The sequence below is a fragment of the Capsicum annuum genome, chromosome 2, assembly GCF_002878395.1.
Source record: "Capsicum annuum cultivar UCD-10X-F1 chromosome 2, UCD10Xv1.1, whole genome shotgun sequence".
Lineage (NCBI taxonomy): Eukaryota > Viridiplantae > Streptophyta > Magnoliopsida > Solanales > Solanaceae > Capsicum > Capsicum annuum.
Genome location: NC_061112.1, coordinates 82194672 through 82218252, shown reverse-complemented (window position 1 = coordinate 82218252; position 23581 = coordinate 82194672).

Here is a 23581-nt window from a genome sequence, read left to right as displayed (position 1 = left end):
TAATACAGTTCTTAAATAAAGAAACATGGAACACTTGATGCACTGATGCCAATTCTGCAGACAACTCAAACTCATACACTACAGGTTCATCAATTATGGCTTCATTATGATTTCTGAGAACATTAATTTGTTGTTCTTATTGAATATTTTGTTGTACAATAGCTTCAGGAACAACAAATTTAAAAGAAGTACTGGGTAGAGTAATTCATACCCCAACTTATTTAATTTCTCCATTACGTGGTTCTTCACTCCCACTAACTTTGCCATCCTCAATGAACTAAGAATTTTCAGTTTCAACTATTTCATGCTTTGATTAGGAAAGTAAATCTATACACCTTTTATTTTTCTAGATAACCAATGAAGAAACCACTGATTGTGCTTGAATCCAATTTTTTTCCTTGTGGATTGTAGACTCTAACTTCTGTCGGGAAACCCCAGACATATAGGTGCCTCAAACTAGGTTTTCTACCATTCCATAATTCAAAAAGTGTCTTTGGAACTTCTTTAATAGGAACCCCATTTAGCAAGTAAATGGCAGTCCTTAAAGCATACATCCATAACAAAGAGGTGAAGATGAATTAATTAACATACTCCTAACCATATCCATTAATTTATGATTACGCCTTTCTACCACACTATTTTGTTATGGTGTCTCGGATATTGTGTATTGAGCACATAGGATACATTTTTCAAGAAATTTAGCAAATATACCTATGTGTCTTCCAGTTTCATCACATCTTCCATAATATTCACCACCTCTATAGGACCTGATTATTTTTACCTTTCTATCTAGTTTTCTTTCAACCGCAGTAATAAATACCTCTAAGGCATTAATTGCTTGAGATTTTTAATGCTACAAATAGATATATCCATAACGTGAAAAGTCATCAATAAAAGTGATAAAATATTTTTCTGTATTGAAATATGTGATATCATAAGGACCACATATATCGTGTATAATTTCAAGAAGTTGTGTGCTTCTTGCTGCTCCTTTCTTTGTGTGTCTTGGTTGTTTTCCTTTAATACAATTTACACAAATGTTAAGGTCAGTAAAATCTAAATCTGGAAGAATGTCATTCTTATCTGATCTTTCCATCCTTTCTTTAGAAATGTGACCCAAACGTTTATGCCATAAGTAAGTAGATTGTTCATTCAGCAAACTTTATTTGGTTCCAACATTATGATGCAGAGTTAAGTGTGTTTTGGAAAATAGATTATCAAGATTCAGTTTGTATAAGTTATCACAAAGAGTACCAGTACCAATGAGATAATTATGTTTAAACAAACTAAAACATTTATTACCAAAACTAAAGGAATATCTAGTCTTATCTAACTTAGACAAAGAAACTAAATTTCTCGAAAGAGAAGGAACATAACAATTTTCAAATAAATCTAAGTGACACCAAGTATCAAGAATCAAATAATAAGTCCCGACAGCTTCAACTGAAGCCTTCACTCTATTTCCCATGTAAGCATATCTCTCATTCTTGTTTATGGTTTGGATAGTAAGGAATTCCTGCATAGTATTAGAAACATGAATAGTACAACTAGAGTCAATCCACCAAGTATTATAAGGAAATTTAGTTAAATTTGATTCGAGACATGTAAAAGCACTAGGCTTACCTTTCTTCTCAAAATATGTCTTACGTTTCAAGTAATCTTTCTAAAAGTGTCCAGTTTTTCCACAGAAATGATGCTTACCATTCTTGTTTCCTTTCTTACGTACTTGAGATGAGGACTCATTAACATTAAGTTGCTTCTATTTTCCCTTACCATGCTTCTTTCCTTTCTTTTCAGCTCCTTGATGATTTACAAAGTTAATGGATTGGGTTCTTTGATTTTTCAACCTCGTTTCCTCTTGAACTAGAATATCATGCAATTCATGCATGTTCTATTTGTATTTTATGGTGTTTTAGTTCATTTGAAAAGGACCATACTCAGACGATAATGAGCTGATGATGAACTGCACAAGGAAATTTTGTTCCACTTTCATTCCCAAAGACTTCAGTCTTGTTCCTATGTTTGTCATTTCAATTACATGCTCATGCATAGTACGTGAACCATCAAACTTCATGGTGGTCAAAGTACCCACTAATATCTCAGCAAAAGACTTATCAGCAGTTTGGGAAGATTCTTCCACAAGTTTTAGAAGTTCTTTTGCATTTTTAATTTTGGGAAGAGTAAACTTAATATTGCTTACAATATTCATTCGCATGAACATTAGGCCTAATCTGTTTGACTGGTCCCAGTTTTTATAATAGGAATTTTCTTCATAACTGCTAGTTTCAATAATAGCAGTTGGCTTCTCAGAGTAAAGTGCAATATCAAGATCTAAAACCCAAGATGGAATTTGATCTATTCAGACCAATCTAAAAAATTAAATCTGTTAAAAGTTGTAATAAAGGTAGAGTGCGAATGAAGGGCAAGTGTTGCAAGTAGAATATGCTCATTTGTTAATACTTAGAGTTATGAGTTTAAACACATAATCAAATTTAGAAATAATTTACTTCTTGAATGTATATTGATGTTCTCCTTTGGGCGAAACATTAAATTACAACTTTAAACATAATGATACTTAAAAGTATATTTAACGCAAGTCAATAATATTTAATGCATCAATTAATAATATTTATTATCTTTGGATAAGTAAATAAAATTAACGATATATCAAAATTATCTCTTTAATATTTATTGGTCATACGAACAAACAATCAACCTTTGGGTAATCCATAAATGTCTTATAACCAAAATTTTAATTTATTCATAATTGGTACATCATTTATAAGCATCAAGGTTAATGGGCAATTAATTTAAATTTAATCTTTATTTTGGAATTAATTTCATAAAGATTCGACCACTTTGGTGATTAAAAAATCTTACATATATAATTCCAAGTCACATTAGTCAAGACCCGAATGAGGCCCTGGCCGTGATGGACATCCCAAACCATGAAGGCCCGAACGCCCCTTTTAACTTACAATCATACACACCATTCATATACTAAGAGGAAATGCGGAAATATAAAACAAAACAGAATCATGGTAAACTTTTATTTCAAACTACTCAGTACTACAATAAGTTCATAAAGATCAAAAGCATCTAACACTAGTCTGCAAAATCTTTACTAACTGATAATAACCTCTGTCTAAAGACTAGGACAAAGCCCCCAGTTGGACCATAAATCAAATAAACTAACAATGTTCCAGAATGGGCCTTCAAAAATAAGGGAGGCTCACCAATCTACAATCTCTGATAGAATTTCACCTACTGCTTAGCGGGACCCCAGGACTGTGCCTCAGATCCTGTAATATAGGGGGTCAATACAGATGTACTGGTATATGAAACAACCCAAAAATAGCATGCTTTTATATAAAATAGATGAGAGCATTTCACAATAAAAGTGAACATTTTGTAAGTAAAAATACATGGGCATATTTGATAAATTTCAATCCATTCTTGACAACCTTAACTCACTTTTGTTATTATTATGAGCTAGTTGGTACACCTTACAATTCTGAACATCCCACGTGCTATATAGGATCCGCCCTTAACTTGGCGACCAAGCCTCCATACCAAGTTTATTGTAAGGGTTGGAGTAACGGTATGGGGAACACGCCAGTTCACAAAGCAAGGTGCCATAAGTTCAATCAAATCAACATGTCATGATGGTAGTGCACAAGATCACAAAGCAGGGCTCCTAACCATAGTCCCAAATTAGGAAGACTTGATTCAAGGTACACAAGATCACATAGCAGGGTACCAAGTTCCGTGTCAGCAAATCACGGTTTCCAGCATAGAGTCTTTCAACTCATGCTTTCTTCGGGTAACCATCTAACTCTCTAAAGCCTAGTTTTTACTTCTTTAAAATTGTGCTTCATACTTTCAGAACATTCAATACTCATTCTGTTAAAGGCATGTCATCACCGGGTATTGTCATACCCTGGATTGCAAGTCAATCAAATCACATCATATCATATTTGTAGCCCTTTTTACTTATTATCATATTAATGACCATCCCTAGCTTTTAAACATCAGATAAGAGAGAGTAACCTTTCATTCAAATTTTCATCAAAGCACTCTCCTCCCAATTATAAAATAAATAGGTGGTCACCTCATATTTGTAATTACTTAAAACTCATGAAAATTGTTAATTTGACACAATAAACGTTTATCATACGAAAATGCCCTCTCAACATGTCATAAATAGTACCAGTTCAAAATTATTAAAAAAGCATTCACCCTTTAGTTTTCTTTAAGAAAGTACATAAAATTTAAACAATCCACAACACTTAGAATCAAAGACATTATAAAAAGGAGAGGGAGTTTTTATCAGTCATGCTCTCAATCAACTCTTCGTTGCAAATAAAAACATACATATATAGTTACAATTCAAATTTCATGAAAAATGGTTCAAGAAAACATATAATTTTATCCAAGAAATTCCATGATACAAACTTCTTGCAACAACATCAAAATCCTTCTTTATAAACATAATTGGGGATCTTTAAACTTGATAAAATAGTAAATCTTATGCCAATGGTGTTTAGAGTAGTCCCACATACCTTAGGTTGTTAAATTTGAAAAATGAAACCTTAATCTTGAAACCTTTCTTGAGAATCTTTAATTGGAATGCTTGAATTCTTGATCTTTGGGGAAGAAAGTTGAATCTTCTTCTTGGAGGTGGCTAGGGTTTTCTTTTGAGAGAAAAATTGAATAAAGAGGCAATGCATGCTTCTTGGGGCTGAAATTTTATGTTATGGATGGATTTTGGGTGAGGGGAAGTGACCAAAGTGACCCTATACCCATTAGAAACTGAAATAGCATGTGAAACAGTTCCGCAATGCTGGCCGACGTGTCACGTTGTTATCGCATCGACTTACTGCCTCACACGTAAAATGCCATAACTTTTTGCTCGATTATCAGATTTAGGCAAAATTGATATTGGTGGAAAGCTAATTCAGTTGTATACAATTTGGTGGATGTTGATCTAAAAAATTACATATGTATAGAAAGTTATACACGTTCAAAGTTGATCCTTGTAGAATCAAATATCAAACTTTGGATAAATGAAAGATTATTAACTCAACTTTGCTCTAAGTGATTTCTATGAACACTTTTCACCTCATAATCACTTCATACAATAGGATAAAGATCATGACACATGAATTTAAATATAAATCATGGGATTATACCTTACACAGGTAGGAACGACAGTTTGATTTCTAGGTCAAAAATGTGGGGTGTTACATTATCTCCCCCTTGGGATCATTCATCCCCGAATGATTGGTTGGGACTTGTTGAAGCTCAAAAAGGTTAGAATAAAGAACGAAACCTCACATTGAATATTTTTTCTTAACAAATTATGCAAAGTCATCAAACGAGCTTCATTATAACCCCTAGTGGAACATATAAGCACGAAACATGGGATAATGAGATTTTACATAAGGATGATCTTGCACATGAGTTTTATGAATCATAATCATCACAACATAAGGTAAGGGTTTATTTGATGATAATAGACCTAATTTATATTAGTACTAATCATAAAATAAGATTTTGTGGAAGATAGGGATATAAGCATTCTCTACCTCTCATGATACAATGAATAGGCTTAGCTTAAAGGTACTACTCGGCTATGCCCCACATTAAATAACCTATTTCATCCTTTACATCTTATAATTCTCCCATCACACATCTAACCACAAGAGTTTGAGTTTCTGTAAGACCCCGTAAAATTTTTAGCTTAATTTAGTCCTTTAGGCTTGTTAAGGTATCTTACACTTAGAAAATTCTAGCTAAGTTTTCATTTCGCAACCTTAAAGTATTTTAAAGGCCTATATTTTTATTAATCCTTGATCAAGGAAGTCAATAGGTCTCCCCAAACAAGTTTCGAATTTTTCGGACCTCGTTTAGACCTTGTTTAGAATCCCAAAATAGTGAGTCAATGCGATGTTGGCGCGTCGTGTTGCCAATTACACCGAAAGATAAAATAATCCTCAGCTCAAGTCAAATTCTAGTGAACCAATGTGATGTCAGCGCATTACTTCATAATCGCATTGGTACCCTCAATGCGCCGCGTCGTCTGTAGCGTCGCTGAGCAGGTTTTTTTGTCTTCTAAACCCGTATCCTTAAGGGTAATTAGGTCTTTTTTTCCCGAACCTTCATCCCTCATGACATGAAATTTAGCTCTATTTTAGCTAATTATAATTATTCTTTCACAATTGCTCAAGAACAAGAAAATCCTAGGTGATTAATTTCAAATCAAGAACTCAAGATTTCTCCATTTACTCTCAAGAAATTTTCATCCAAGGTTTTAAAGTGTTCATCCAAGGATCCCTTTCATCCTTGGATCTCAAGAAACAAATTTTTAAATCATGAATTGTGATTTCCATGTTGTGGATTGTTTTACATCCATGTTAATATTAATGTATGGTTTCCAAGTTGAAAACTTTATTGTATCCCATGATATTATGATAGCATATATGTTGAAATTGAATTCTCTTATGTTGATCTCTTGAATTATGAACTAAATATGATAGTTATGATGCTATACCATGTTGTCCATGCCCAAGTACAATATTATGCCCTCTAGGTGTTTGAAAAAATGCTTAAATGAATGAATTGTACAATTGTGACTCAATTGTGATCTAAATGATGATCCCATGCTATATTTATGTGTTTAAGTTGAATCCTATGCTAAGTCTATGCCTTGTAATTGATTGATAGAATGCTCATGAGATTTGATTTGTGAACTTATGATATGTTAGAATGCATTCCTACTTATGTACAAGATTATGATTATCAAGTGCCTCATGAAATCCCTCAATGATTGTATTATGAATTGTTGATTATGGTCATGTGTTCAAGAAGTGTCATGTCCTATTTATGTTTATACTATCGAGTCCTGGAGGTATTTCATACCCGATAATTTAATTGTGTGCCTAGAGCTAGTATTATTTTTCAAGATACTCTCAGTCAAGCAATGATTAGTGGAATTCAGTCAGTTCAAAGTTCAGGAAAACTCAGTAAATTCAATATCAGTCCAGTCCCATTCAGTACTCAGAAATCACAATAAACTCAATCAGTTAACAAAATTTAGTATTATTCCATCAGTCAATGAAAATTTAGTGAACTCAGTCCAATTCAGTCTAGTATACTCAATTCAGTGTCTATTCAGTTGGGAATAGGATTCAGCACCTAGTGAACCCAAGGATGGGAACTCACCTGCTAGCATAGAGTGTGATTCTTAGAAACAATCCTTGTATTCTAGAACTACGTAGCTAGCGTAGGTTGAGACATCAAACTTGCTAGATGAGGGTTGATGGGGTGTCTTAACCTGTCAGGTAAGGGTCCCACCATTCTCGTTAGAGTACCTGATAGTTGAGGGTCACTCACAGCTTGTCCTTTTCAGTGGCGCGGCATTGACACCCTTTAATTTGGGGTTACAGATTGGACCCCAACTCAGCTACATTATTCTATTTGGGACATGTCGGTTAGATGACTACCTCTAAGAGTCTAAGTCTCAGTCTTCAGTAAAGAACTCAACTAGTTTTATAGATTTAGGACTGTCAGATACAGTCACACAGCTCAGTACAAAATTCATCTAGTTCCATCAGAATCAGGACTGTCAGACACAGTCACTCAGTAATCAGTATATCAGTTATCAGTAATCCATATTGTCAGTAATCCATGTTATCAATAACTCAGTATCCATAATCCATATGATTTCAGTTATAGTTATGTATTCATGCATGTATCCTTACGTAGTCATGCTCATGTTATTCAGTCTGTTATAGTTCATGCATATGAACCTTTGCATTCATCCTCACCTCGCTTTGCGTACCAGTACATTTGTACGTACTGACTCATATTTTTCTTTTATGCTATGGTGTTTTATACCATAGGTTTGGACGCTCAGGTCCCCGACCATGCATAGATGGCTTTAAGTTTGGTCAGGAGCAGTACACTAGACGTGAGTCCTCATCATTCGAGGATGTCCTATTATTTTATTATTTCAATACTTAGTCATTTCAACAACCGAAGTTAGTTGGGGACATGTTCCATCAACTCCTTATCCAGACAGTTTAGAGGCTTTCAGACTAGATATTCAGACTTTAGTATTTTCAGTATTTATGTTCAGTTTTGGTATTCTTATATCTTGTTCAGACATTATTCAGTTTTGAACCTTATGGTAGATTTCCACCAGATTTTCGCATTTATCCCAGTTTTATTGTTATTACAGTATTACTATATACAATGCTCACAGTAGGTTCTAGTCATGGGTTAGATAGTGGTCCTTTGGGATCGTTAGCACCATGCAGCATCCGGGGTACCATATTTGGGGCGTTACAGTTTCATTGCAAAGTGCTTTTATGTTGCAGCCTAACTCGGAGTAACAAGGTGATAAGTTAAGCTATAGGACCCTATACTTTATATCCCATTAAGAATATTACCTCACCTTGTCACTATCACTAAACACCCTCGGGTTTTAATTCAAGAAATACTAACCACATAGTATATGGGTTGTGTTTTCATCATTCACAACATTCAAGACTATCATTACTACACACACTTTATGGACTTCCCCTACTAAGACCAGCAAATTCAATCACATTCACAAAGATTTTTGACATATACCTCATTCCCAACTATTTCTCATAATAAAAGTCTATCAACTTCTTTCCCCCATCTTCTATAACCTTAGCTCAAGAAATCACATAAAAATTTCCACCTTCAAGAACATCTACTCACCTACCTAACACATTACTATGCTTCCACCATCACCATCATACTAACATATGGTGGGTCATTATAGAACCCGAGCACAAGCATAATGAATGGGAGAAACACTTCTCAATTAGAATCCATATCTGTTAATCTACTCAAGGTGGGACTTGTGTTGAAGATATGTTACCATTATGAAGTACTTCCTATATCAAGTGTCTGGATCATAAATAGAGAGTCGTTCGAAAGAAATACAATACAACATGAATTCTTAGGATAGAGCACAATGAGAAAACATTGGTGCACATATCAATATAAAACGAGGGAAAGAGATTGAATTACCCTCTTGGACCTAAAAATTAGTAAGACGATCTGGGCACCCAACGCATTAAGCGACGCGCTGCGTTGGTCCCTACCGACGTGATTCTTGGCGTAACGTGTTGACATCGCGTTTGCCCACTATTTTGATCATCCAAACATGCCTCAAATGTCATCTGAAAAATAAATCTAAAACTTTCCTGAGATACCCCCTTTACACCTCTGATCATGAATCAACTAAAAAATCTACGTCTCGGGGTTGGGAAGATCAATTTAAAAATCATGGAAGTTAAGAGATAATAAATATGACTAAGTCTTTTAACAATTAGAAAAATTTTCAGGTTGTCATCTCTTCATACATGCAACCAAGAGTGGTATTTAGTCGAGAATGCTACGGGGTGTTACATTACAACTAAGACAAAGATTGCCACTTGAAGTGATTGCTCTTTATTTAAGGAACTAAGATTTTCTATGAGTTTTTATAAACTTTATCACTTTGGCTAAACCCGACATATAATGATTCGGTAACATACGAAAACATTTCCTTTGAACCAAGCATAATTTGAGAGTCATAGATTTTTATGGATCACGAACAACATAACATATGGCTTGAATACACGAAAGTCTAGATTACTGAGAGACACAATTTCTTCTAGTTTTGAGGTCAGATCATAAATATAAGTCCATAGAGAACTCGAACCATAGATACAGGCATGACTTGAACAGATAACGCAAGACATTAGCAGGATACTCTCCTAAATTGAAGTAGGAGGATTATGCTTGAGTAAAGTTAGGTTTATCATGGTTCCTTCCCATAACTTGCCACACTGAGAATATTCAGGAACCACCTTCAGTCACCATATCCCCCTTAGATCAAAGTCACAATCCTAGACTTATGGACATATCCCCTTATCAAATCTATAGTCATAACTTTCCACAATAATTTTAAATAAAAACATACTAATTTTTTTCTAGGACATCCCCCTTTCAGGGACACTAATCACAGCTTACTCTAACCCCCAAAATCGTTGACATATGATATAACACTATCATGGGCATAGACATTTATGCTTCTAAACACTTAACGCCTTATCTTCAACTTCATAGGATACTATCATTACATCTCTAATCACATCACTTACAGCTTAACAAAATGTGTACAACAATACCAAAGGCGCATATTGTTTACCTATATTTCCTCAAGTTCAACTTTAATGAACACTATACAACAACTCCCCAAACTTCTTCATACAATAAAATTCAAAAACACAAGTTGGGTACACATGACACTTATACCATACAACCTTATCTAACAACATGTTATTTGGGGTTCAACTTATTCTTATATTCTCACGCTCTTATCCACGTAATGATTCAACCATAACTCATCATTTTTGCACTAGTCCTCATGACTATATATGTATCATAATTATCCACTCCTTTTTTCTCAACTTAGGTTATTTCAAACACTACACCATCTCAACTGATTCATTCCTACAAAACATGCATTATCAATCTTGAGCTACTATTCTTACCATTACACCCCACATCTAAACTCCATATCTAAAGTTCAAGTATGTTGTCTATCCTCAATTATATACCACCAGTAAAGCATGCCACATACTATACTAGTCCATCAAATTCGGAAATCAACCTAAATACTTCACTTTACTTGGCTACTACCTACAATCATAACCCCACCACAACCTCACTATTTTGACTCAAAATCCACTACATACCTTCTCAACTGAAGTACTAGTTTACTACTACTAAAGAAAACACCATCAAAGAGGTAAAGTCACATGATAGGATTAGTTGATCTTAAACTTATAATATAACCCATTTTAATCTTATCAACATATTCCACTTTCTAACATCATAGTTACTCACCCAAGCATAAGTCACAATTACCTTCAAAACTCAATAAACACCAATGAGGGTCTACCTATAACTTATTAACTAATCTACTCTTTTCCATTCACAACCTATAACTGATTTCTATAACCACCATAACTATCCACTCTGGGCTCCTTTCTTAATTTGAATAGATAATACTCATAGCCAAATACTTTCTTCACAGACTACCATACAATCTACAATATTACAATAATATTATTCTATCACTATACAATGGAAACCCACTCCTCAATCCTTGATTATAAAATTAAAACTATTTATTTATGTAAATGTCACCCTCACTTTGACTGCTAACCTTGTGACTACATGTCACCAACTTCTGGACCATCTCACTACCAATAGGTCATGACAATTTAGCATATACTACTATTTAGGAAGAAATACAGTTCCAACATTCTACTACACATCATTACCTTTATGCATTACATCTGCAATAAGAATTTTGAAAGGGGACTGAATAGACTTGTACCTCAGGCTGAAAAGCACGATTTCATCAGAATAAAGGCATACACTCAAATTAATACACCTTGAAGCACTAATAGACTCCTCTTAAGTCCTCGTGCTATCTTATAACTTTATGAATAACTCAATCAAAGAGAACCACATCGTTGGGAAAGCTAGACTCTTAGGCTTGTAGCGCCTCGACATTGAGGCATGGCCTATGAAATTAGAACAAGGAATGAATTTGGATAACTTTCTTATGGAAAACTCTATAGCATGAACTAAAGTATGAAATAGTAAGAAACAACTCCAAAATGCTCGGTAGCCTCCTCATTATAAGTGTGGTGCACAATACACCCATAAGCAAGAATCTACTAGACACGTTTTCGCAGACACCCTGGGACCATGAACCATTCTCTGATACCAAGTTTGTCACAACCCAAACTGAGGCCCTGGTCGTGATAGACATCCCAAACCATGAAGGCCTGAATGCCCCTTCTAACTTGCAATCATACACATCATTCATATACTAAGAGGAAATGCGGAAATATATAACAAAATGGAATCATGATAAACTTTTATTTTAAACTACTCAATATTGTAATGAGTTCATAAAGATCAAAAACATCAAACACTAGTCTGCGAAATCACTACTAACTGATAATAACCTCTGTCTGAAGACTGAGACAAAGTGTCCAGTTGGACCATAAATCAAATAAACTGACAATGTTCTAAAATAGGCCTTCCAAAATAAAGGAGGCTCACCAATCTGCAATCTCTGACAAAATTTGACCTACTGCTTAGCGAGGCCCCAGGAATGTGCCTCAGATTCTAAAATATAGGGGGTCAATACAGATGTACTGATAAGTGAAACAACCCAAAAATAGCATGATTTTATACAAAAAATAGAAGATAGCATTTCACAATAACAGTGAACATTTTGTAAGTAAAAAAAACATAGGCATATTTGATAAATTTCAATCAATTCTTGACAACCTTGACTCACTCTTTGTTATTCTTTTGAGCTAGATGGTACACTCTACAATTCTTATCATCCCACAAGCTATATGGGATCCACCCTTGACTCGGAGACCAAGCCCCCAACCCAAGTTTGCCGCAAGGGTTAGAGTATCAGTGTGGGGGACACGCTAGTTCACAAAGCAGGGTGCCATAATTCAATCAAATCAACATGTCATGGTAGTCCACAAGATCACAAAGAAGGGCTCCTAACCATATTCCCAAATTGGGAAGACATGATTCAAGGTACACAAGATCACATAATAGGGTACCAAAGTCCCGTGTCGGCAAATCACAGTTTCCTGCATAGAGTCTTTCAACTCATGATTTCTTCGGGTAACCATCTAACTCTCTATAAGCCCAGATTTTAGTTCTTTACAATCATATTTCATACTTTTAGAATATTTAATACTCATTCTATTAAGGTCATGTCATTACCGGGTATTGTCATACCCTGACTTGCAAGTAAATCAAATCACATCATATCATATCTGCAACTCTTTTTACTTGTTCTTATATTAATGACCACCCCTAGATTTTAAATATTAGATGAGTGGGAGTTATACAATAAACCTTTCATTCAAATTTTCATCAAAGCACTCTCCTCCCAATTGTAAAATCAATAGGTGGTCACCTCTTCATTGCGAACAAAAAACTACATAGATATTTACAATTCAAATTTCGTGAAAAATGGTTCAAAACAACGTATAATTTCATCCAAGAAATTCCATGATACAAACTTTTTACAACAATAAAAAAATTCTTCTTTAAACATAATTGGGGATCTTTAAACTTGATAAATCAGTAAATCTTATGAAATGGTGTTTAGAGTAGTCCCACATACCTTAGGTTGTTAAATTTAAAAAATGGAACCTTAATCTTGAACTCTTTCTTGAGAATTTTGAATTGGAAGGCTTGAATTCTTGATCCTTGGGGAAAAAGTTGAATCTTGCTCTTGGAGGTGGCTAGGGTTTTCTTTTGAGAGAAAAATTGAATAAAGAGGCAATTCATGCTTCTTGGGACTGAAATTTTATGTTATGGATGAATTTTGGGTGAGGGAAAGTAACCAAAGTGCCCCTATACCCATTAGGAACTGAAATAGCGTGTGAAACAGTTCCGTAATGCGCTGACCGATGTACCGCGTCGCTATCGCATCGGCTTACTACCTCATACAGAAAATGCCATAACTTTTCGCTCGGTTATTGGATTTAGGCAAAATTGGTATCGTTGGAAAGCTAATTCAATTATCTACAATTTGGTGAGTCTTGAGCTGAAAAACTCCACATATATAAAAATTTATACACGTTCAAATTAGAACCTTGTAGAATCAAATATCAAACTTTGAATGAATGAAAGATTATTAGCTCAACTTTGCTCTAACTGATTTCTTTGAACACTTTTCACCTCATAATCACTTCATACACTAGGAGAAAGATCATGAAACATGAATTTAAATATAAATCATGGGATTATACTTTAGACACGTAGAAAGGACAGTTCAATTTCTAACTCAAAAATGCGGAGTGTTACACATTAAGAAATAATAAATTTTATTATTGAATACTACATTATTCTAACAACAAACAATTGTTTCCATGATATGAACAATTAATTAGCAAACCCTTGATGCCATAAAAATTTGTTACTAAACAGAAGCGATATATATGCATAAATAGTAATCATGAATTACATACAGTGTTTTGCATTCTGGGCGGTCCCCACAAAACAATATTAGGCGCGTGGTCCAGAAGATGTAGTTTTGATGTATGGAATTTTCATGTTGCATTACCATAGGGAAAAGGAATTCACCAGTGGACAAAAAGGAAGAAAAAGTTACTCTTAATGATGTTAAGGAATCTTTTGGAGTTATATAACATTCTCAAGTCTCAATAAATTAAACCCATGACTGAAACTTGCATTAAGAAATGTTACATTATTTCTGTTTACATTCAATAATAGGCAGTCCATATCTTAATTAATTTGTTATTACGAACGGTTTAATTACAATATAAACATCAAATCATATGAGTCTTCTAATAACGATAATTGTAAAATCCTAATTTCTAATTTATATAATTAGGATTCACAAAAAATTTGGAGAAAACTTTTATTTTTATGTATGAAAAATCATTAGTTTCGATTACCTAGCTCGGATACCATATGTAAAGATTTAACAAATTGTATAACTTAACTAATCTAATATAAAATCCTACCAATTATTCAAAAACGTGAAACTACATGATTTTTACATAAACAAGATTACAGTAATTCAGTAAAGAATTACTTACCTTAATTCTCTATAGCTTTTCTTCTTCACAGAGATTAGCGGAAGCACTTGATTTCGTTCTGAATTCTTAGAAGTATTGTTTCTCTCTCTTTACTTAACTTTTCAGAATAATTTTGATGGGGCTTATTCTTCTTTGGGTAGGATCCCTTTTACAATATAGTGAGCAGTTATATTTTCACGTTCCATCATCATGAATTGTAGATATAATAGTTATCCCACTAATAGTAGTTATCCCATTAACAATAGCTATTCACTAACAGTAGTTTTAATACTACTAGGTAACTTCTCCATTCAGAGTAAGAATTTAACTTATTTAATTATTATTTAAATCAAAATAAATTAATTAAGAAATTATCCTTTTAAGTTGGTCAGTGTCACTAATCCTTCATTAAAAACTTAAATGATGTCTTCACTTCAATTTTCTCATGAGACTCCATGTCAATGCAATAATATTTTTGGTAAGTTATTTTTGGATGAAGTTTTGAGAAAACTTTTACCACGTCATTGGTTATAATTTTGGGAAACATATTTCATTTTTTAAAGGAAAAAAAAAACAAAAAATATAATTTATATACATAAGTTCTAAAAACTATTAAAAATACTCATAAGTTTGTATTATTATTTTATAATGAATATGTTCCATGGTGACTATATTCCGTGATTAAAGAAAACAAAGATTATAATTTCCAGCCCCTAATGACTTGACCTATACCATTTGGGTAAATTTTAAATTTGTAAAAGTATCCAAAAACTATCTTTTTCGAGTTTCGATAAACTTGATTTTTTGCCAAAATTGACAAATTATTCGGCCAAATAATTTTTGTCAGGATTTTTTTTTTCAAAAAATACTTACACTTTTTATGGTCAAACTACTAAATTTATGTGATACTTTTTCTTAATTATTTTTAAAAAATAATAATATATTTTTTATTATTAAACTTCATATTTTATCATTAATAAATTCATAGCCATAACTTATTTAGATCAAGTTTTAAAAAATTCATTTCCTTAAAAATTTTTGTAGAGTTAAACACCTAGACAAAAATTAGACTTGAGAGTAAAAATAGATTTTTTTTATGACTTGTGAGAGAACATTGTGGCTTACAAACTAGTTGGAAGGAACATCTTTATGACATGTATCCTGCAAGATAATTCTGTCTGGCCTTTAAATTTGGATTATGTAGGGACGATAATTGAGATTTGTCTAGTTGTGTAAATTTGTTTGCATTTGAAATAAGGACAATAATTTTTAAAATAACATTTGAGATTAATTTTATTATAATTGTGATTTTGATGATTAACAAACTCATCTAAGAATCAGGTCTATGTCTGCAAGTACTGAACTAATATATGAGATATTTTTTCTCAATAATTAACTAACTATATGCGGAAACTCATACAGTGACCTGGTGCCCGAAAGATGAAGATGCATGGTTAAATTTACAACTAAAACGTTTATTGTCTATATAACTGATTGGCAGCAATTGCAATTAGAGGCGGACCCACATGTTAGGTTGGGGTACACGTGCACCCTTTAACTTCGAAAAAAGTTTTGAGTATGTACATGTATAGACCTTAAAGAACTAATATAGAAAATTTGTGCACCCTAAAGAACATGATTGCAGTTTGTACACGTTGGTTTAGGTTTCTATTTCCTACAAGAGTGACCCCACATCCAATCCATTTGTCACCTTTACTCTGCTAATTTGTTTTAATTTTAACAACAAAAATGTTATTGACGGGAATTGAACATATGATATCTTGTTCATATAAGACATTCTTCACCACTAGGCTATCATACTAATCTAAGCTTAATGAATTAAGATTTATTTATTACCTTAAATTCCATATTTGACCTATACATTTGTATTTTTATCATTGTGTAAGTCTCTAGTGACCAGTAATGTAAGACCCCGCGAAATCCTTAGCTTAACTCAGCCTTTTTTAAAGCTCGTTAAGGGATCCTAGACTTAGAAAATTTTGCTAAGTATTGAAACTTAGTGTTACTTTAGCCTTCATAAGTTGGAAAATCTATTTCGCGGTCTCTACGCCCTTAAAATGTCAATCTTTAGGTTAATTCATGATCAGGAATGTCAGTAGGTATTCTTGAATGAGTTTCATATTTTTCAGACCTCGTTTGAACCACGTTGGGGAATCCAAAATAATGTATCGATGCGATCTCGGCGCGGCGAGTCGGCCATCGCATCGATCAATATTTTTTCTTGGCTCCCAGTGGCAATTTCCAGTGAACCGATATGGAATTGATGCAGCGCATTAGCTATTGCATTGATGCAAATGACGCAATGCGTCGTCTTGCACGTCGATAATCTGGTTTTCAGTCATTAAAAGCCGCGTCCTTAGGGGTATTTGGCTCTTTTCCCTACCCCTATTCAGCCCTAAAACACGAGATTCAACCCTCATTGAGCAAAATATACTTTCTCTCAAATTACTCAAGAACAAGAACCCTAGATGATTTAATTTCAAGGTCAAGTCTCAAGATTTCCACCATTTTTCTTCAGGAATTTAGCAATCAAGGTATGTCAAGTGTTCATCCAAGGATTCCCTTTCATTCTTGGAGTTCAAGAACCCCTTTTCACTACAAGTTTATGAGTTTGATGAATTTCATGGTTGAATTTAAATGTGTTCATAATTACCATGTTAATGGAATTTTTAGTTCATGATTCACTACAAGATTCATATGTAATTGATTGATATGTGTGTATTATCATGTGAAACCATGTTGAAACCCTTGAAGTTGTAAATGTGGAATTAAACTATGATGCTTACATGTTGCTTTAGTGTCATGTGAATAGATTATGTCCTTCAAGTATTTGATGAATTGATTATGTGAGTTGAATAGTGAAATTATATCATGTCAGCATATATTCAAGTTCATGTCATGCAAGTGTTTTCTAGAATGTCCCAAACAAATGTACAATGACCAAGTACTTAGCTATCATGTTTCAAGATTGTGCCATGTCGTATAATTTATGCTATTGAGACTTGGGGATATTTAATACCCGATAATTTAGTTGTTTACCTAAATCCATGGTCAGTCACAGGATAGTATCAGTCATGTCACGATCAGTAGAATTCAGTCAGTTAACAGAATTTAGTAGTATTTCATCAGTCCATGAAACCCAGTGAACTCATTTCAGTTCAGTTATATAGTATGATTAGAAATAGTTCAGTCCATCCTATAACAATCTAGAATCTAATCCAGTATCTATTCACTTGGGAGTAGGATTTAGCATCGAGTGAACCCACGGATGGGGACTCACCTGCTAGCAGTGGGTGTGATCCTTAGAATCAGTCCTTGTGTTCCAAAACTACATAGCCAGCGTAGGTTGAGACATCAACCTTCCAGTTGAGGGTTGATGAAGTGATCTACCTGCCAGTTGAGGGTACTACCATTCTAGTTCAGAGCACCTTCCAGATGAGGGTGACTCAGCTTGTCTTTACCCATGGCATAGTACTGACACCCTTCTAGCTGGGGTTATAGGTTGGACCCTAATTAGTTCAAAAAGGTGCATGTCGATTAGATGATTACTTCTCGTAGTCTCAATTTCAGTTCCAGTCTCAGTATAGAACTTAGTTCAGTTCTACAAAAAATCAGGAATGTAAGATATAGTCACTCAGGTCAGAACAGAACTCAGTATAGTTCCATAGAATTAAGATTGTCAGATACAGTCATTCAGCTATCAGTAATTCAGTATTAGTAAGCTCAGATATGAGTCAATCAGTATTCAGAATCATTATTCCAGTGTTATAACGGTCTTAGTTACAGTTTACGTATTCATGTATGTACTCTTATTCAGTTATACTCATATTATTCAGTCAGTATTGTTCATGTATATGAATCCATGTATTTCAGTCTACCTCACTTTGCATACCAGTACATTCAAAGTACTGATGCATACCTTTCTTTTGCTCTATGATATTTTATATCATAGGTTCAAATGCGTGGGCTCCCGATCATACTTAGCAGTTTAGATTTTTAGCTGACAGAGTTAGTGGTGAGTTCTCTTAGTTCGAGGACACGGTTATTATTTCAGTAGTTTAACTTATTTTAGTAGTTTGGAGTTTGTTGGTCAACTTTATATTTTAGACAGTTTAAAGTCTTTTTTAGACTAGAGTATTTTTAGACAGATGTATTAGATTTGGTATTTATTATATCGTATTTAATTTTATTACAATATTGAACCTTATGGCATGTTGTCTGCCTAATTTTTGCATAATACAATATTATTATTCTGTTATTACAGTAGGTACCAGTCATGGGTTAGCTTGTGGTCCTTTGAGATTATGAGCACCGTGTAGTGTCCAGGGTATAGACTCAAGGCATTACAAACTTGGTATTAGAGCCTAAGGTTCAACAGAGTCCTAGTAAGTCTGAAATCTGCGTCTAGTAGAGTTTTGTGCATGGGTATGTAGCGCCCCACACTTATGGACAAGAAGTTATAAGTTTTTTTAGAAAAAGTTTCCCTTTATTCAATATTCATATCGTGCGGGTGAGCATGATCTCAAGTTAAAATCTCAATATAATTCATCTCTTGCTTATGCTTCCAGAACATGCCTTCCATAGAAGCTAATAAGATAAGTGATGAAAATCAACCAACCCCTCCGCCCGTTCAGGCAGATCCCCTGAATGAGCATGTCTCCCACTCTGAATTTAGAGTTACTTTCACTCTCTTATCTTATTTAGTAGTTGCTCAGAAAAATCAGCTGGCTATTATCCTATCAAGTCTTTGGCTCTTGCTTCGCAGAGTGAGGAGAAGAGGCGTAGGAAAGAGGGTAGAAAGAATGAGAGGGCCAGAATGTCTAGGCCAAAAAGTGGACAAAAAAATCTTCTTTGCCAGAAATACGGCAAAAACCACTAGAGTATTTGTAGAGCTGGCAGTGACGTGTGTTTTGGATGTGGTAAGCCAGGCCACAGAGTCAGAGATTGTCCTCAGGTGGGTTCGCAGAGTCAGCATAATCGTCCCCCAGCTCAGTCTGGTCGCCTGAATCAGTAGGGTACCTCTTCTAGTGCCACCAGTGGGCAATGCCCAAATAGGCTTTAGGCACTTCAGTCCCGGTAGGATCAGGAAAAATCTCCTAATATGGCCACTGGTACGTTACAAGTGCACCATTTACATGTTCATGCTTTGCTTGATCCAGGAGCTTCTTTGTCCTTTGTAACTTCATATGTAGCTGTTGATTTCGGAGTAAGTCCCAAAATCCTAGAAGATCCTTTCTCAGTCTCTACTCCAGTGGGTAAATCTATCATAGCCTGATGGGTATACAGGAACTGTCCGATTAGGGTATCTCAGAAAGTCACTTCAGCAGATTTAGTTGAATTAAAGATGACTAATTTTGATGTCATTCTCTGCATGGATTGGCTTCATTTATACTATGCCTCAGTCGACTACAGAAATAAAATTGTCCAATTTCAGTTTTTGAATAAAACCATCTTTGAGTAGAGAGGTAGCACCTAAGGGCAAGAAAAATGATATCTAAGGGATGTGTCTACCATCTCGTTCGAGTCCAGGAATCTAGTTCAAAACCCCCTAATCTTGAATCAATGTCAGTATCATGTGAATTCCTAGATATATTTCTCAAAGATCTCCCCATAGTTTCTCCTAAAAGGAAAATCGACTTCGGAATAGACCTTCTTCCAGATACTCAGCCTATCTTTATCCTTCCATACTGAATGGCTCATGAAGAACTCAAAGAATTAAAAGAATATTTGAAAGATCTCCTAGATAAGGGATTCATTAGACCCAGTGTGTCCCCATATGGTGCAACAGTTCTATTCATTCATAAGATAGATGGTTTTCTCAGAATGTGTATAGACTACCGTCGGCTAAATAAAGTCACGATCAAGAACAAGTATCCACTTCTCAGAATCTATGACTTGTTTGACCAACTTCAGGGTGCCAGTTATTTTTCTAAGATAGACCTTAGATCAGGCTATCATCAGCTCAGAGTCAGAGACTATGACATTTCGAAGACAATTTTTAAAACTCGGTATGGCCACTTTGAATTCTTAGTCATGTCATTTGGTCTTACTAATGCCCCAGCAGCATTCATGGACTTGATGAACCATGTGTTTAAGCAGCACTTGGACATGTTCATCATAGTATTCATAGATGACATCCTTGTCTACTCCTCCAATGAACATGATTAGGCAGATCATCTAAGAATCATATGCTAGATTCTTAAAACCCATCAGTTGTCATGATATTTGTTCATATCTTACATGGCAGCTCTATGATCATAGCCCATACTCATGCACGTTAGCAATCATGCACGCTTGCAGTTCCCAGTATAAGGAGTTAAAATTCACTCAGTGTTATGATTTATGTTCTATGAATACAGATACTCCAGACTTAGGTCATGCAGCTCATGACTCATGTACGCATGTCATGCTTTACAGTATGTTCAGTTCCCATAACTCATGCTATCCCCCTAACGATCAACTAAATTTAAATTATGTCATGCATATCCTCAATTTAGGTCTCTTGGTGAATCTATGATATTGACAATCTCTTTCTCAGGTTTCAGTTAGGTGTCAAATTTTGTATAAGATTCATGCATGCTTCAGGTCCTCGTGTTTTAACCCTTCAGTGAACTCTCCTTATGAAATAATATAGTGATGAGCGATTGCTTAAATAGAAGAGAATAAATGGTTCATGTTAAGGAAAGATTTTTTTTTCCATAGTTGTGATACACGAGGCTATAGTCATGAAGATAGGTTTGAATGCTATGGTAGTGTACAGGTAAATGGCTAGTAAGAAGTTGTATTTAGTTGCTGAATGAAGGGGGTAATCAGAATTTTTCACGAGATGAGAAGTTAAGAAAATGCAGAGTATGAGTTTCTATTCAGACCCTCAATTTATATTAGTCTCCATCACATAGTTATCAGAACCTAACATTCATTTCCATTATGAGTCTTAGTTACAGCCTCAATTACTGTCTTAGTTATAATCTCATTCACAGTCCTAGTCCAGTAATCATATTAGTAACTCAGTTCAGTTTCATATTTGCTTGACCATAGCATACAATTATTAGTTATTCAATTATCAGTATTTTAGTACCCCAATTTAAAGACTATTTTGGAATTATATTATACGTTTGGTCTTGCATTCACAAATAATACAGTCTTTACGTATTCATGCTCAGTACCTCATGTTGCTCAGTCAGACCTTACCTCATATGCAAAATACTCTACAGTTTCAATCTAGACTAAGTACAGTTCAATCTTACATGACCAGTATTCAACTATCAGTCATTTAGTTAATCAAACAAGTTAGTATGTTTAAGCATTCGTGCTTAACGCCCATATGAATACTTACAGTAGTTTCAGGTGAAGTGTCATAATGGGGTGGCAGGTATAATTGAGACAGAATTCAAGGAATATGTCTAAGCTTGAAAATTTATAGTTACTGTGCATAAGGCTTAGTCACTCTATCTTAGATGATGATTTGTAGGCCTCACCTCATGTTACCAAATATTAGCCCGGATGTGATTTCTTATTCAGATGTTTTATTCATTCTATGCCAAGATTTCTTACTCCCTAAAGTCACTAGAACTCTATAGAAAGAGTGTCAAGGAAATGCTCCAGTTGAGTATTAGTTTTCATATGAGTTAGTCCATAAGCCAATAATTTAGTTTAGAAGCCAGGCAGACAAGTTTGTATGGTTTGGTTTCCCATCTTTCTATCTAGTCATACTATCTGAAGCCTTATGAATGTAACTATTCCAAGATGGAGCAACTAGGTAGCTGCGTGTTCAGCTCAGTTCATGTATCAAGTCCCAATTTAGAATCCCAAATATTTAGTTGTGACTCAGTTCGAAGGTGCCCTATGCATCGTCCCAGCTTTTACTTAGTATCTCAGCTAAGTCAGCATTCTTCAAAGGAGAGATACACCATGACCCTGAGCTTTCATATCCTAAACCTCCCAGTTTCTCTTCATGTAATGATTCCAGATTGTAATAATAGGTACTTATGAGTGGACCCTCAAGTTCCAATTCCAGTCGTAAGCCATGTATTCAAGGGGATCAGTTTAGTTCATGATATTCAGTTTATGTATCACGTTTCAAGCTCAGTTATGTTCTCATGTTCCCATTCATACGTGTTCAGTAACTGATCTCGAGTTGAGATTGGTGATTTTATGTTTATGAAAATCTCTCCTATGAAAAAAGTGAAGAGGTTTGGCAAAATGGGGAATCTCAGTCCTCGATATATCGATCCTTACCGAATTCTCAGTCATTTAGGAAAGGTAGCTTATGAGCTTGAGTTGCCTTCAGACTTAGCTTTATTCCATCCAGTGTTCCATGTCTCCTTGCTAAAGAAATGCATAGGTGATCTAGCAGTTGTAGTCCCTGTAGGGAATATAGACGTTCAGAATAGTCTCTCTTATGAGAAGATTCCAGTAGAAATCCTTGATTATCAAATTCGTAGACTGAGGAACAAAGAGGTCCCTCTAGTCAAAGTTATTTTATGAAACCAATCCATTGAGGGAGCTACTTGGGACATATAAGAAGATATGCAGACCAAGTATCCTTACCACTTCTCTGAAAACTCAAACACAGCCCAAGGTAATAGTTTTTCCTTGAACTTACTTAATTCCATGCTCAGATCTTCCTTTATAGACTTGGTACCGGGTACCATTGCATATTCAATTGTGGTACCAGTTACCATTGCATATTCAGTTGTGATTTGATGCATCAGATATGCATGTTCAGCATAAGAGACTCACCTTATTTATTAATCATAGCCATGCATTCATGAATCATGTTCAGCTATGTACTCATACATCAGATATGCATGTTCAGTATCATAATTCATTATATCAGTAATTTTAGCCATGAAATCATGCTTTAGTTGTGCATG